The sequence below is a fragment of the Phalangium opilio genome, unplaced genomic scaffold, assembly GCF_054372755.1.
Source record: "Phalangium opilio isolate 3A_F unplaced genomic scaffold, DU_Popi_V2 ptg000092l_1, whole genome shotgun sequence".
Classification (NCBI taxonomy): Eukaryota; Metazoa; Arthropoda; class Arachnida; order Opiliones; family Phalangiidae; genus Phalangium; species Phalangium opilio.
The window spans coordinates 1,477,625-1,487,085 of NW_028324197.1; the positions used below are offsets into that span (position 1 = coordinate 1,477,625).

The window sequence follows — 9,461 nt, forward strand, 5'->3', positions numbered from 1 at the left end:
ATTTTTACCCTATTGTTTTAATTTTTCAAAATTTAATAGCTACGAAATCTAGATCAAGTAACATAACAGTAAGGCTCCGACGAGAATCGAACTCATGATCTCCTGTTTACTAGACAGGCGCTTTAACCACTAAGCCACGGAGCCCTTGCTTTGAAGCGATATGAATGCTGAATATTTCAGTAAATTAACTAAATTAACTCATCGGAACTTTTGCCCTATTATTTTAATTTTTCAAAATTATATATCTACGAAATCTAGTTCAAGTAACATAACAGCGAGGCTCCGACGAGAATCGAACTCATGATCTCCTGTTTACTAGACAGGCGCTTTAACCACTAAGCCACGGAGCCATTGCTTTGAAGCGATATGAATTCTGAATATTTCAGTAAATTAACTAAATTATCTCATCGGAACCTTTGCCCTATAATTTTGATTTTTCAAAATTATATAGCTACGAAATCTAGTTCAAGTAACTTAACAGCGAGGCGCCGACGAGAATCGAACTCATGATCTCCTGTTTACTAGACAGGCGCTTTAATCACTAAGCCACGGAGCCCTTGCTTTGAAGCGACATGGATGCTGAATATTCCAATAATTTAACTAAATTAACTCGTCGGAATTTTTACCCTATTGTTTTAATTTTTCAAAATTTAATAGCTACGAAAAATAGTACAAGAACATAACATCAAGGCTCCGACGAGAATCGAACTCATGATCTCCTGTTTACGAGACTGGCTTTTTAACCACTAGCCACGGAGCCCTTGCTTTGAAGAGACATGAATGCTGAATATTCCAGTAATTTAACTAAATTAACTCATCGGAATTTTTACCCTATTGTTTTAATTTTTCAAAATTTAATAGCTACGAAATATAGTTCAAGTAACATAACAGCGAGGCTCCGACGAGAATCGAACTCATGATCTCCTGTTTACTAGACAGGCGCTTTAACCACTAAGCCACGGAGCCCTTGCTTTGAAGCGACATGGATGCTGAATATTCCTTTAATTTAACTAAATTAACTCGTCGGAATTTTTACCCTATTGTTTTAATTTTTCAAAATTTAATAGCTACGAAAAATAGTACAAGAACATAACATCAAGGCTCCGACGAGAATCGAACTCATGATCTCCTGTTTACGAGACTGGCTTTTTAACCACTAGCCACGGAGCCCTTGCTTTGAAGAGACATGAATGCTGAATATTCCAGTAATTTAACTAAATTAACTCATCGGAATTTTTACCCTATTGTTTTAATTTTTCAAAATTTAATAGCTACGAAAAATAGTACAACAACATAACACCGAGGCTTCGACGAGAATCGAACTCATGATCTCCTGTTTACGAGACAGGCCCCTTAACCACTAAACCACGGAGCCCTTGCTTTGAAGCGACATGAATGCTAAATATTCCAGTAATCTAACTAAATTAACTCATCGGAATTTTTACCCTATTGTTTTAATTTTTCAAAATTTAATAGCTACGAAATCTAGATCAAGTAACATAACAGTAAGGCTCCGACGAGAATCGAACTCATGATCTCCTGTTTACTAGACAGGCGCTTTAACCACTAAGCCACGGAGCCCTTGCTTTGAAGCGATATGAATGCTGAATATTTCAGTAAATTAACTAAATTAACTCATCGGAACTTTTGCCCTATTATTTTAATTTTTCAAAATTATATATCTACGAAATCTAGTTCAAGTAACATAACAGCGAGGCTCCGACGAGAATCGAACTCATGATCTCCTGTTTACTAGACAGGCGCTTTAACCACTAAGCCACGGAGCCATTGCTTTGAAGCGATATGAATTCTGAATATTTCAGTAAATTAACTAAATTATCTCATCGGAACCTTTGCCCTATAATTTTGATTTTTCAAAATTATATAGCTACGAAATCTAGTTCAAGTAACTTAACAGCGAGGCTCCGACGAGAATCGAACTCATGATCTCCTGTTTACTAGACAGGCGCTTTAATCACTAAGCCACGGAGCCCTTGCTTTGAAGCGACATGGATGCTGAATATTCCAATAATTTAACTAAATTAACTCATCGGAATTTTTACCCTATTGTTTTAATTTTTCAAAATTTAATAGCTACGAAATCTAGATCAAGTAACATAACAGTAAGGCTCCGACGAGAATCGAACTCATGATCTCCTGTTTACTAGACAGGCGCTTTAACCACTAAGCCACGGAGCCCTTGCTTTGAAGCGATATGAATGCTGAATATTTCAGTAAATTAACTAAATTAACTCATCGGAACTTTTGCCCTATTATTTTAATTTTTCAAAATTATATATCTACGAAATATAGTTCAAGTAACATAACAGCGAGGCTCCGACGAGAATCGAACTCATGATCTCCTGTTTACTAGACAGGCGCTTTAACCACTAAGCCACGGAGCCATTGCTTTGAAGCGATATGAATTCTGAATATTTCAGTAAATTAACTAAATTATCTCATCGGAACTTTTGCCCTATTATTTTGATTTTTCAAAATTATATAGCTACGAAATCTAGTTCAAGTAACTTAACAGCGAGGCTCCGACGAGAATCGAACTCATGATCTCCTGTTTACTAGACAGGCGCTTTAACCACTAAGCCACGGAGCCCTTGCTTTGAAGCGACATGGATGCTGAATATTCCAATAATTTAACTAAATTAACTCATCGGAATTTTTACCCTTTTGTTTTAATTTTTCAAAATTTAATAGCTACGAAATCTAGATCAAGTAACATAACAGCGATGCTCCGACGAGAATCGAACTCATGATCTCCTGTTTACTAGACAGGCGCTTTAACCACTAAGCCACGGAGCCCTTGCTTTGAAGCGATATGAATGCTGAATATTTCAGTAAATTAACTAAATTAATTCATCGGAACTTTTGCCCTATAATTTTATTTTTTCAAAATTATATATCTACGAAATCTAGTTCAAGTAACATAACAGCGAGGCTCCGACGAGAATCGAACTCATGATCTCCTGTTTACTAGACAGGCGCTTTAACCACTAAGCCACGGAGCCATTGCTTTGAAGCGATATGAATTCTGAATATTTCAGTAAATTAACTAAATTATCTCATCGGAACCTTTGCCCTATAATTTTGATTTTTCAAAATTATATAGCTACGAAATCTAGTTCAAGTAACTTAACAGCGAGGCTCCGACGAGAATCGAACTCATGATCTCCTGTTTACTAGACAGGCGCTTTAATCACTAAGCCACGGAGCCCTTGCTTTGAAGCGACATGGATGCTGAATATTCCTTTAATTTAACTAAATTAACTCGTCGGAATTTTTACCCTATTGTTTTAATTTTTCAAAATTTAATAGCTACGAAAAATAGTACAAGAACATAACATCAAGGCTCCGACGAGAATCGAACTCATGATCTCCTGTTTACGAGACTGGCTTTTTAACCACTAGCCACGGAGCCCTTGCTTTGAAGAGACATGAATGCTGAATATTCCAGTAATTTAACTAAATTAACTCATCGGAATTTTTACCCTATTGTTTTAATTTTTCAAAATTTAATAGCTACGAAAAATAGTACAACAACATAACACCGAGGCTTCGACGAGAATCGAACTCATGATCTCCTGTTTACGAGACAGGCCCCTTAACCACTAAACCACGGAGCCCTTGCTTTGAAGCGACATGAATGCTAAATATTCCAGTAATCTAACTAAATTAACTCATCGGAATTTTTACCCTATTGTTTTAATTTTTCAAAATTTAATAGCTACGAAATCTAGATCAAGTAACATAACAGTAACGCTCCGACGAGAATCGAACTCATGATCTCCTGTTTACTAGACAGGCGCTTTAACCACTAAGCCACGGAGCCCTTGCTTTGAAGCGATATGAATGCTGAATATTTCAGTAAATTAACTAAATTAACTCATCGGAACTTTTGCCCTATTATTTTAATTTTTCAAAATTATATATCTACGAAATCTAGTTCAAGTAACATAACAGCGAGGCTCCGACGAGAATCGAACTCATGATCTCTTGTTTACTAGACAGGCGCTTTAACCACTAAGCCACGGAGCCATTGCTTTGAAGCGATATGAATTCTGAATATTTCAGTAAATTAACTAAATTATCTCATCGGAACCTTTGCCCTATAATTTTGATTTTTCAAAATTATATAGCTACGAAATCTAGTTCAAGTAACTTAACAGCGAGGCTCCGACGAGAATCGAACTCATGATCTCCTGTTTACTAGACAGGCGCTTTAATCACTAAGCCACGGAGCCCTTGCTTTGAAGCGACATGGATGCTGAATATTCCAATAATTTAACTAAATTAACTCGTCGGAATTTTTACCCTATTGTTTTAATTTTTCAAAATTTAATAGCTACGAAAAATAGTACAAGAACATAACATCAAGGCTCCGACGAGAATCGAACTCATGATCTCCTGTTTACGAGACTGGCTTTTTAACCACTAGCCACGGAGCCCTTGCTTTGAAGAGACATGAATGCTGAATATTCCAGTAATTTAACTAAATTAACTCATCGGAATTTTTACCCTATTGTTTTAATTTTTCAAAATTTAATAGCTACGAAAAATAGTACAACAACATAACACCGAGGCTTCGACGAGAATCGAACTCATGATCTCCTGTTTACGAGACAGGCCCCTTAACCACTAAACCACGGAGCCCTTGCTTTGAAGCGACATGAATGCTAAATATTCCAGTAATCTAACTAAATTAACTCATCGGAATTTTTACCCTATTGTTTTAATTTTTCAAAATTTAATAGCTACGAAATCTAGATCAAGTAACATAACAGTAAGGCTCCGACGAGAATCGAACTCATGATCTCCTGTTTACTAGACAGGCGCTTTAACCACTAAGCCACGGAGCCCTTGCTTTGAAGCGATATGAATGCTGAATATTTCAGTAAATTAACTAAATTAACTCATCGGAACTTTTGCCCTATTATTTTAATTTTTCAAAATTATATATCTACGAAATCTAGTTCAAGTAACATAACAGCGAGGCTCCGACGAGAATCGAACTCATGATCTCCTGTTTACTAGACAGGCGCTTTAACCACTAAGCCACGGAGCCATTGCTTTGAAGCGATATGAATTCTGAATATTTCAGTAAATTAACTAAATTATCTCATCGGAACCTTTGCCCTATAATTTTGATTTTTCAAAATTATATAGCTACGAAATCTAGTTCAAGTAACTTAACATCGAGGCTCCGACGAGAATCGAACTCATGATCTCCTGTTTACTAGACAGGCGCTTTAATCACTAAGCCACGGAGCCCTTGCTTTGAAGCGACATGGATGCTGAATATTCCAATAATTTAACTAAATTAACTCGTCGGAATTTTTACCCTATTGTTTTAATTTTTCAAAATTTAATAGCTACGAAAAATAGTACAAGAACATAACATCAAGGCTCCGACGAGAATCGAACTCATGATCTCCTGTTTACGAGACTGGCTTTTTAACCACTAGCCACGGAGCCCTTGCTTTGAAGAGACATGAATGCTGAATATTCCAGTAATTTAACTAAATTAACTCATCGGAATTTTTACCCTATTGTTTTAATTTTTCAAAATTTAATAGCTACGAAAAATAGTACAACAACATAACACCGAGGCTTCGACGAGAATCGAACTCATGATCTCCTGTTTACGAGACAGGCCCCTTAACCACTAAACCACGGAGCCCTTGCTTTGAAGCGACATGAATGCTAAATATTCCAGTAATCTAACTAAATTAACTCATCGGAACTTTTGCCCTATTATTTTAATTTTTCAAAATTATATATCTACGAAATCTAGTTCAAGTAACATAACAGCGAGGCTCCGACGAGAATCGAACTCATGATCTCCTGTTTACTAGACAGGCGCTTTAACCACTAAGCCACGGAGCCATTGCTTTGAAGCGATATGAATTCTGAATATTTCAGTAAATTAACTAAATTATCTCATCGGAACCTTTGCCCTATAATTTTGATTTTTCAAAATTATATAGCTACGAAATCTAGTTCAAGTAACTTAACAGCGAGGCTCCGACGAGAATCGAACTCATGATCTCCTGTTTACTAGACAGGCGCTTTAATCACTAAGCCACGGAGCCCTTGCTTTGAAGCGACATGGATGCTGAATATTCCAATAATTTAACTAAATTAACTCTTCGGAATTTTTACCCTATTGTTTTAATTTTTCAAAATTTAATAGCTACGAAAAATAGTACAAGAACATAACATCAAGGCTCCGACGAGAATCGAACTCATGATCTCCTGTTTACGAGACTGGCTTTTTAACCACTAGCCACGGAGCCCTTGCTTTGAAGAGACATGAATGCTGAATATTCCAGTAATTTAACTAAATTAACTCATCGGAATTTTTACCCTATTGTTTTAATTTTTCAAAATTTAATAGCTACGAAAAATAGTACAACAACATAACACCGAGGCTTCGACGAGAATCGAACTCATGATCTCCTGTTTACGAGACAGGCCCCTTAACCACTAAACCACGGAGCCCTTGCTTTGAAGCGACATGAATGCTAAATATTCCAGTAATCTAACTAAATTAACTCATCGGAATTTTTACCCTATTGTTTTAATTTTTCAAAATTTAATAGCTACGAAATCTAGATCAAGTAACATAACAGTAAGGCTCCGACGAGAATCGAACTCATGATCTCCTGTTTACTAGACAGGCGCTTTAACCACTAAGCCACGGAGCCCTTGCTTTGAAGCGATATGAATGCTGAATATTTCAGTAAATTAACTAAATTAACTCATCGGAACTTTTGCCCTATTATTTTAATTTTTCAAAATTATATATCTACGAAATCTAGTTCAAGTAACATAACAGCGAGGCTCCGACGAGAATCGAACTCATGATCTCCTGTTTACTAGACAGGCGCTTTAACCACTAAGCCACGGAGCCATTGCTTTGAAGCGATATGAATTCTGAATATTTCAGTAAATTAACTAAATTATCTCATCGGAACCTTTGCCCTATAATTTTGATTTTTCAAAATTATATAGCTACGAAATCTAGTTCAAGTAACTTAACAGCGAGGCTCCGACGAGAATCGAACTCATGATCTCCTGTTTACTAGACAGGCGCTTTAATCACTAAGCCACGGAGCCCTTGCTTTGAAGCGACATGGATGCTGAATATTCCAATAATTTAACTAAATTAACTCGTCGGAATTTTTACCCTATTGTTTTAATTTTTCAAAATTTAATAGCTACGAAAAATAGTACAAGAACATAACATCAAGGCTCCGACGAGAATCGAACTCATGATCTCCTGTTTACGAGACTGGCTTTTTAACCACTAGCCACGGAGCCCTTGCTTTGAAGAGACATGAATGCTGAATATTCCAGTAATTTAACTAAATTAACTCATCGGAATTTTTACCCTATTGTTTTAATTTTTCAAAATTTAATAGCTACGAAAAATAGTACAACAACATAACACCGAGGCTTCGACGAGAATCGAACTCATGATCTCCTGTTTACTAGACAGGCGCTTTAACCACTAAGCCACGGAGCCCTTGCTTTGAAGCGATATGAATGCTGAATATTTCAGTAAATTAACTAAATTAATTCATCGGAACTTTTGCCCTATAATTTTAATTTTTCAAAATTATATATCTACGAAATCTAGTTCAAGTAACATAACAGCGAGGCTCCGACGAGAATCGAACTCATGATCTCCTGTTTACTAGACAGGCGCTTTAACCACTAAGCCACGGAGCCATTGCTTTGAAGCGATATGAATTCTGAATATTTCAGTAAATTAACTAAATTATCTCATCGGAACCTTTGCCCTATTATTTTGATTTTTCAAAATTATATAGCTACGAAATCTAGTTCAAGTAACTTAACAGCGAGGCTCCGACGAGAATCGAACTCATGATCTCCTGTTTACTAGACAGGCGCTTTAATCACTAAGCCACGGAGCCCTTGCTTTGAAGCGACATGGATGCTGAATATTCCAATAATTTAACTAAATTAACTCATCGGAATTTTTACCCTATTGTTTTAATTTTTCAAAATTTAATAGCTACGAAATCTAGATCAAGTAACATAACAGTAAGGCTCCGACGAGAATCGAACTCATGATCTCCTGTTTACTAGACAGGCGCTTTAACCACTAAGCCACGGAGCCCTTGCTTTGAAGCGATATGAATGCTGAATATTTCAGTAAATTAACTAAATTAATTCATCGGAACTTTTGCCCTATAATTTTAATTTTTCAAAATTATATATCTACGAAATCTAGTTCAAGTAACATAACAGCGAGGCTCCGACGAGAATCGAACTCATGATCTCCTGTTTACTAGACAGGCGCTTTAACCACTAAGCCACGGAGCCATTGCTTTGAAGCGATATGAATTCTGAATATTTCAGTAAATTAACTAAATTATCTCATCGGAACTTTTGCCCTATTATTTTGATTTTTCAAAAATATATAGCTACGAAATCTAGTTCAAGTAACTTAACAGCGAGGCTCCGACGAGAATCGAACTCATGATCTCCTGTTTACTAGACAGGCGCTTTAACCACTAAGCCACGGAGCCCTTGCTTTGAAGCGACATGGATGCTGAATATTCCAATAATTTAACTAAATTAACTCATCGGAATTTTTACCCTATTGTTTTAATTTTTCAAAATTTAATAGCTACGAAATCTAGATCAAGTAACATAACAGTAAGGCTCCGACGAGAATCGAACTCATGATCTCCTGTTCACTAGACAGGCGCTTTAACCACTAAGCCACGGAGCCCTTGCTTTGAAGCGATATGAATGCTGAATATTTCAGTAAATTAACTAAATTAACTCATCGGAACTTTTGCCCTATTATTTTAATTTTTCAAAATTATATATCTACGAAATCTAGTTCAAGTAACATAACAGCGAGGCTCCGACGAGAATCGAACTCATGATCTCCTGTTTACTAGACAGGCACTTTAACCACTAAGCCACGGAGCCCTTGCTTTGAAGCGACATGGATGCTGAATATTCCAATAATTTAACTAAATTAACTCATCGCAATTTTTACCCTATTGTTTTAATTTTTCAAAATTTAATAGCTACGAAATCTAGATCAAGTAACATAACAGCGAGGCTCCGACGAGAATCGAACTCATGATCTCCTGTTTACTAGACAGGCGCTTTAACCACTAAGCCACGGAGCCCTTGCTTTGAAGCGATATGAATGCTGAATATTTCAGTAAATTAACTAAATTAACTCATCGGAACTTTTGCCCTATTATTTTAATTTTTCAAAATTATATATCTACGAAATCTAGTTCAAGTAACATAACAGCGAGGCTCCGACGAGAATCGAACTCATGATCTCCTGTTTACTAGACAGGCGTTTTAACCACTAAGCCACGGAGCCATTGCTTTGAAGCGATATGAATTCTGAATATTTCAGTAAATTAACTAAATTATCTCATCGGAACTTT

General features: G+C 36.3%; 32 non-coding genes across 32 annotated transcripts; all 32 read right to left on the bottom strand.

Annotated features, from left to right (window-relative positions):
- Positions 1–71: 71 nt before the first annotated feature.
- Positions 72–144, bottom strand: TRNAT-AGU (transfer RNA threonine (anticodon AGU)). Its single transcript has one exon. It is a non-coding gene; the product is annotated as a tRNA-Thr (tRNA).
- A 133-nt stretch (positions 145–277) lies between these two features.
- On the bottom strand, positions 278–350 carry TRNAT-AGU (transfer RNA threonine (anticodon AGU)). Its single transcript has one exon. It is a non-coding gene; the product is annotated as a tRNA-Thr (tRNA).
- A 543-nt stretch (positions 351–893) lies between these two features.
- Positions 894–966, bottom strand: TRNAT-AGU (transfer RNA threonine (anticodon AGU)). Its single transcript has one exon. It is a non-coding gene; the product is annotated as a tRNA-Thr (tRNA).
- Positions 967–1,508: 542 nt separating this feature from the next.
- TRNAT-AGU (transfer RNA threonine (anticodon AGU)) lies at positions 1,509–1,581 on the bottom strand. Its single transcript has one exon. It is a non-coding gene; the product is annotated as a tRNA-Thr (tRNA).
- Positions 1,582–1,714: 133 nt separating this feature from the next.
- Positions 1,715–1,787, bottom strand: TRNAT-AGU (transfer RNA threonine (anticodon AGU)). The gene has a single exon. It is a non-coding gene; the product is annotated as a tRNA-Thr (tRNA).
- Positions 1,788–1,920: 133 nt separating this feature from the next.
- TRNAT-AGU (transfer RNA threonine (anticodon AGU)) lies at positions 1,921–1,993 on the bottom strand. The gene has a single exon. It is a non-coding gene; the product is annotated as a tRNA-Thr (tRNA).
- A 133-nt stretch (positions 1,994–2,126) lies between these two features.
- Positions 2,127–2,199, bottom strand: TRNAT-AGU (transfer RNA threonine (anticodon AGU)). Its single transcript has one exon. It is a non-coding gene; the product is annotated as a tRNA-Thr (tRNA).
- Positions 2,200–2,332: 133 nt separating this feature from the next.
- On the bottom strand, positions 2,333–2,405 carry TRNAT-AGU (transfer RNA threonine (anticodon AGU)). Its single transcript has one exon. It is a non-coding gene; the product is annotated as a tRNA-Thr (tRNA).
- A 133-nt stretch (positions 2,406–2,538) lies between these two features.
- Positions 2,539–2,611, bottom strand: TRNAT-AGU (transfer RNA threonine (anticodon AGU)). The gene has a single exon. It is a non-coding gene; the product is annotated as a tRNA-Thr (tRNA).
- A 131-nt stretch (positions 2,612–2,742) lies between these two features.
- TRNAT-AGU (transfer RNA threonine (anticodon AGU)) lies at positions 2,743–2,817 on the bottom strand. The gene has a single exon. It is a non-coding gene; the product is annotated as a tRNA-Thr (tRNA).
- Positions 2,818–2,950: 133 nt separating this feature from the next.
- TRNAT-AGU (transfer RNA threonine (anticodon AGU)) lies at positions 2,951–3,023 on the bottom strand. Its single transcript has one exon. It is a non-coding gene; the product is annotated as a tRNA-Thr (tRNA).
- A 133-nt stretch (positions 3,024–3,156) lies between these two features.
- Positions 3,157–3,229, bottom strand: TRNAT-AGU (transfer RNA threonine (anticodon AGU)). The gene has a single exon. It is a non-coding gene; the product is annotated as a tRNA-Thr (tRNA).
- A 748-nt stretch (positions 3,230–3,977) lies between these two features.
- On the bottom strand, positions 3,978–4,050 carry TRNAT-AGU (transfer RNA threonine (anticodon AGU)). Its single transcript has one exon. It is a non-coding gene; the product is annotated as a tRNA-Thr (tRNA).
- A 133-nt stretch (positions 4,051–4,183) lies between these two features.
- Positions 4,184–4,256, bottom strand: TRNAT-AGU (transfer RNA threonine (anticodon AGU)). Its single transcript has one exon. It is a non-coding gene; the product is annotated as a tRNA-Thr (tRNA).
- A 542-nt stretch (positions 4,257–4,798) lies between these two features.
- Positions 4,799–4,871, bottom strand: TRNAT-AGU (transfer RNA threonine (anticodon AGU)). The gene has a single exon. It is a non-coding gene; the product is annotated as a tRNA-Thr (tRNA).
- A 133-nt stretch (positions 4,872–5,004) lies between these two features.
- TRNAT-AGU (transfer RNA threonine (anticodon AGU)) lies at positions 5,005–5,077 on the bottom strand. The gene has a single exon. It is a non-coding gene; the product is annotated as a tRNA-Thr (tRNA).
- A 133-nt stretch (positions 5,078–5,210) lies between these two features.
- TRNAT-AGU (transfer RNA threonine (anticodon AGU)) lies at positions 5,211–5,283 on the bottom strand. The gene has a single exon. It is a non-coding gene; the product is annotated as a tRNA-Thr (tRNA).
- Positions 5,284–5,825: 542 nt separating this feature from the next.
- TRNAT-AGU (transfer RNA threonine (anticodon AGU)) lies at positions 5,826–5,898 on the bottom strand. Its single transcript has one exon. It is a non-coding gene; the product is annotated as a tRNA-Thr (tRNA).
- A 133-nt stretch (positions 5,899–6,031) lies between these two features.
- TRNAT-AGU (transfer RNA threonine (anticodon AGU)) lies at positions 6,032–6,104 on the bottom strand. The gene has a single exon. It is a non-coding gene; the product is annotated as a tRNA-Thr (tRNA).
- A 542-nt stretch (positions 6,105–6,646) lies between these two features.
- TRNAT-AGU (transfer RNA threonine (anticodon AGU)) lies at positions 6,647–6,719 on the bottom strand. The gene has a single exon. It is a non-coding gene; the product is annotated as a tRNA-Thr (tRNA).
- Positions 6,720–6,852: 133 nt separating this feature from the next.
- TRNAT-AGU (transfer RNA threonine (anticodon AGU)) lies at positions 6,853–6,925 on the bottom strand. The gene has a single exon. It is a non-coding gene; the product is annotated as a tRNA-Thr (tRNA).
- Positions 6,926–7,058: 133 nt separating this feature from the next.
- TRNAT-AGU (transfer RNA threonine (anticodon AGU)) lies at positions 7,059–7,131 on the bottom strand. The gene has a single exon. It is a non-coding gene; the product is annotated as a tRNA-Thr (tRNA).
- A 336-nt stretch (positions 7,132–7,467) lies between these two features.
- Positions 7,468–7,540, bottom strand: TRNAT-AGU (transfer RNA threonine (anticodon AGU)). The gene has a single exon. It is a non-coding gene; the product is annotated as a tRNA-Thr (tRNA).
- A 133-nt stretch (positions 7,541–7,673) lies between these two features.
- On the bottom strand, positions 7,674–7,746 carry TRNAT-AGU (transfer RNA threonine (anticodon AGU)). Its single transcript has one exon. It is a non-coding gene; the product is annotated as a tRNA-Thr (tRNA).
- A 133-nt stretch (positions 7,747–7,879) lies between these two features.
- Positions 7,880–7,952, bottom strand: TRNAT-AGU (transfer RNA threonine (anticodon AGU)). The gene has a single exon. It is a non-coding gene; the product is annotated as a tRNA-Thr (tRNA).
- A 133-nt stretch (positions 7,953–8,085) lies between these two features.
- TRNAT-AGU (transfer RNA threonine (anticodon AGU)) lies at positions 8,086–8,158 on the bottom strand. The gene has a single exon. It is a non-coding gene; the product is annotated as a tRNA-Thr (tRNA).
- A 133-nt stretch (positions 8,159–8,291) lies between these two features.
- Positions 8,292–8,364, bottom strand: TRNAT-AGU (transfer RNA threonine (anticodon AGU)). Its single transcript has one exon. It is a non-coding gene; the product is annotated as a tRNA-Thr (tRNA).
- Positions 8,365–8,497: 133 nt separating this feature from the next.
- On the bottom strand, positions 8,498–8,570 carry TRNAT-AGU (transfer RNA threonine (anticodon AGU)). Its single transcript has one exon. It is a non-coding gene; the product is annotated as a tRNA-Thr (tRNA).
- Positions 8,571–8,703: 133 nt separating this feature from the next.
- TRNAT-AGU (transfer RNA threonine (anticodon AGU)) lies at positions 8,704–8,776 on the bottom strand. The gene has a single exon. It is a non-coding gene; the product is annotated as a tRNA-Thr (tRNA).
- A 133-nt stretch (positions 8,777–8,909) lies between these two features.
- TRNAT-AGU (transfer RNA threonine (anticodon AGU)) lies at positions 8,910–8,982 on the bottom strand. The gene has a single exon. It is a non-coding gene; the product is annotated as a tRNA-Thr (tRNA).
- A 133-nt stretch (positions 8,983–9,115) lies between these two features.
- Positions 9,116–9,188, bottom strand: TRNAT-AGU (transfer RNA threonine (anticodon AGU)). Its single transcript has one exon. It is a non-coding gene; the product is annotated as a tRNA-Thr (tRNA).
- A 133-nt stretch (positions 9,189–9,321) lies between these two features.
- Positions 9,322–9,394, bottom strand: TRNAT-AGU (transfer RNA threonine (anticodon AGU)). Its single transcript has one exon. It is a non-coding gene; the product is annotated as a tRNA-Thr (tRNA).
- Positions 9,395–9,461: the final 67 nt, after the last annotated feature.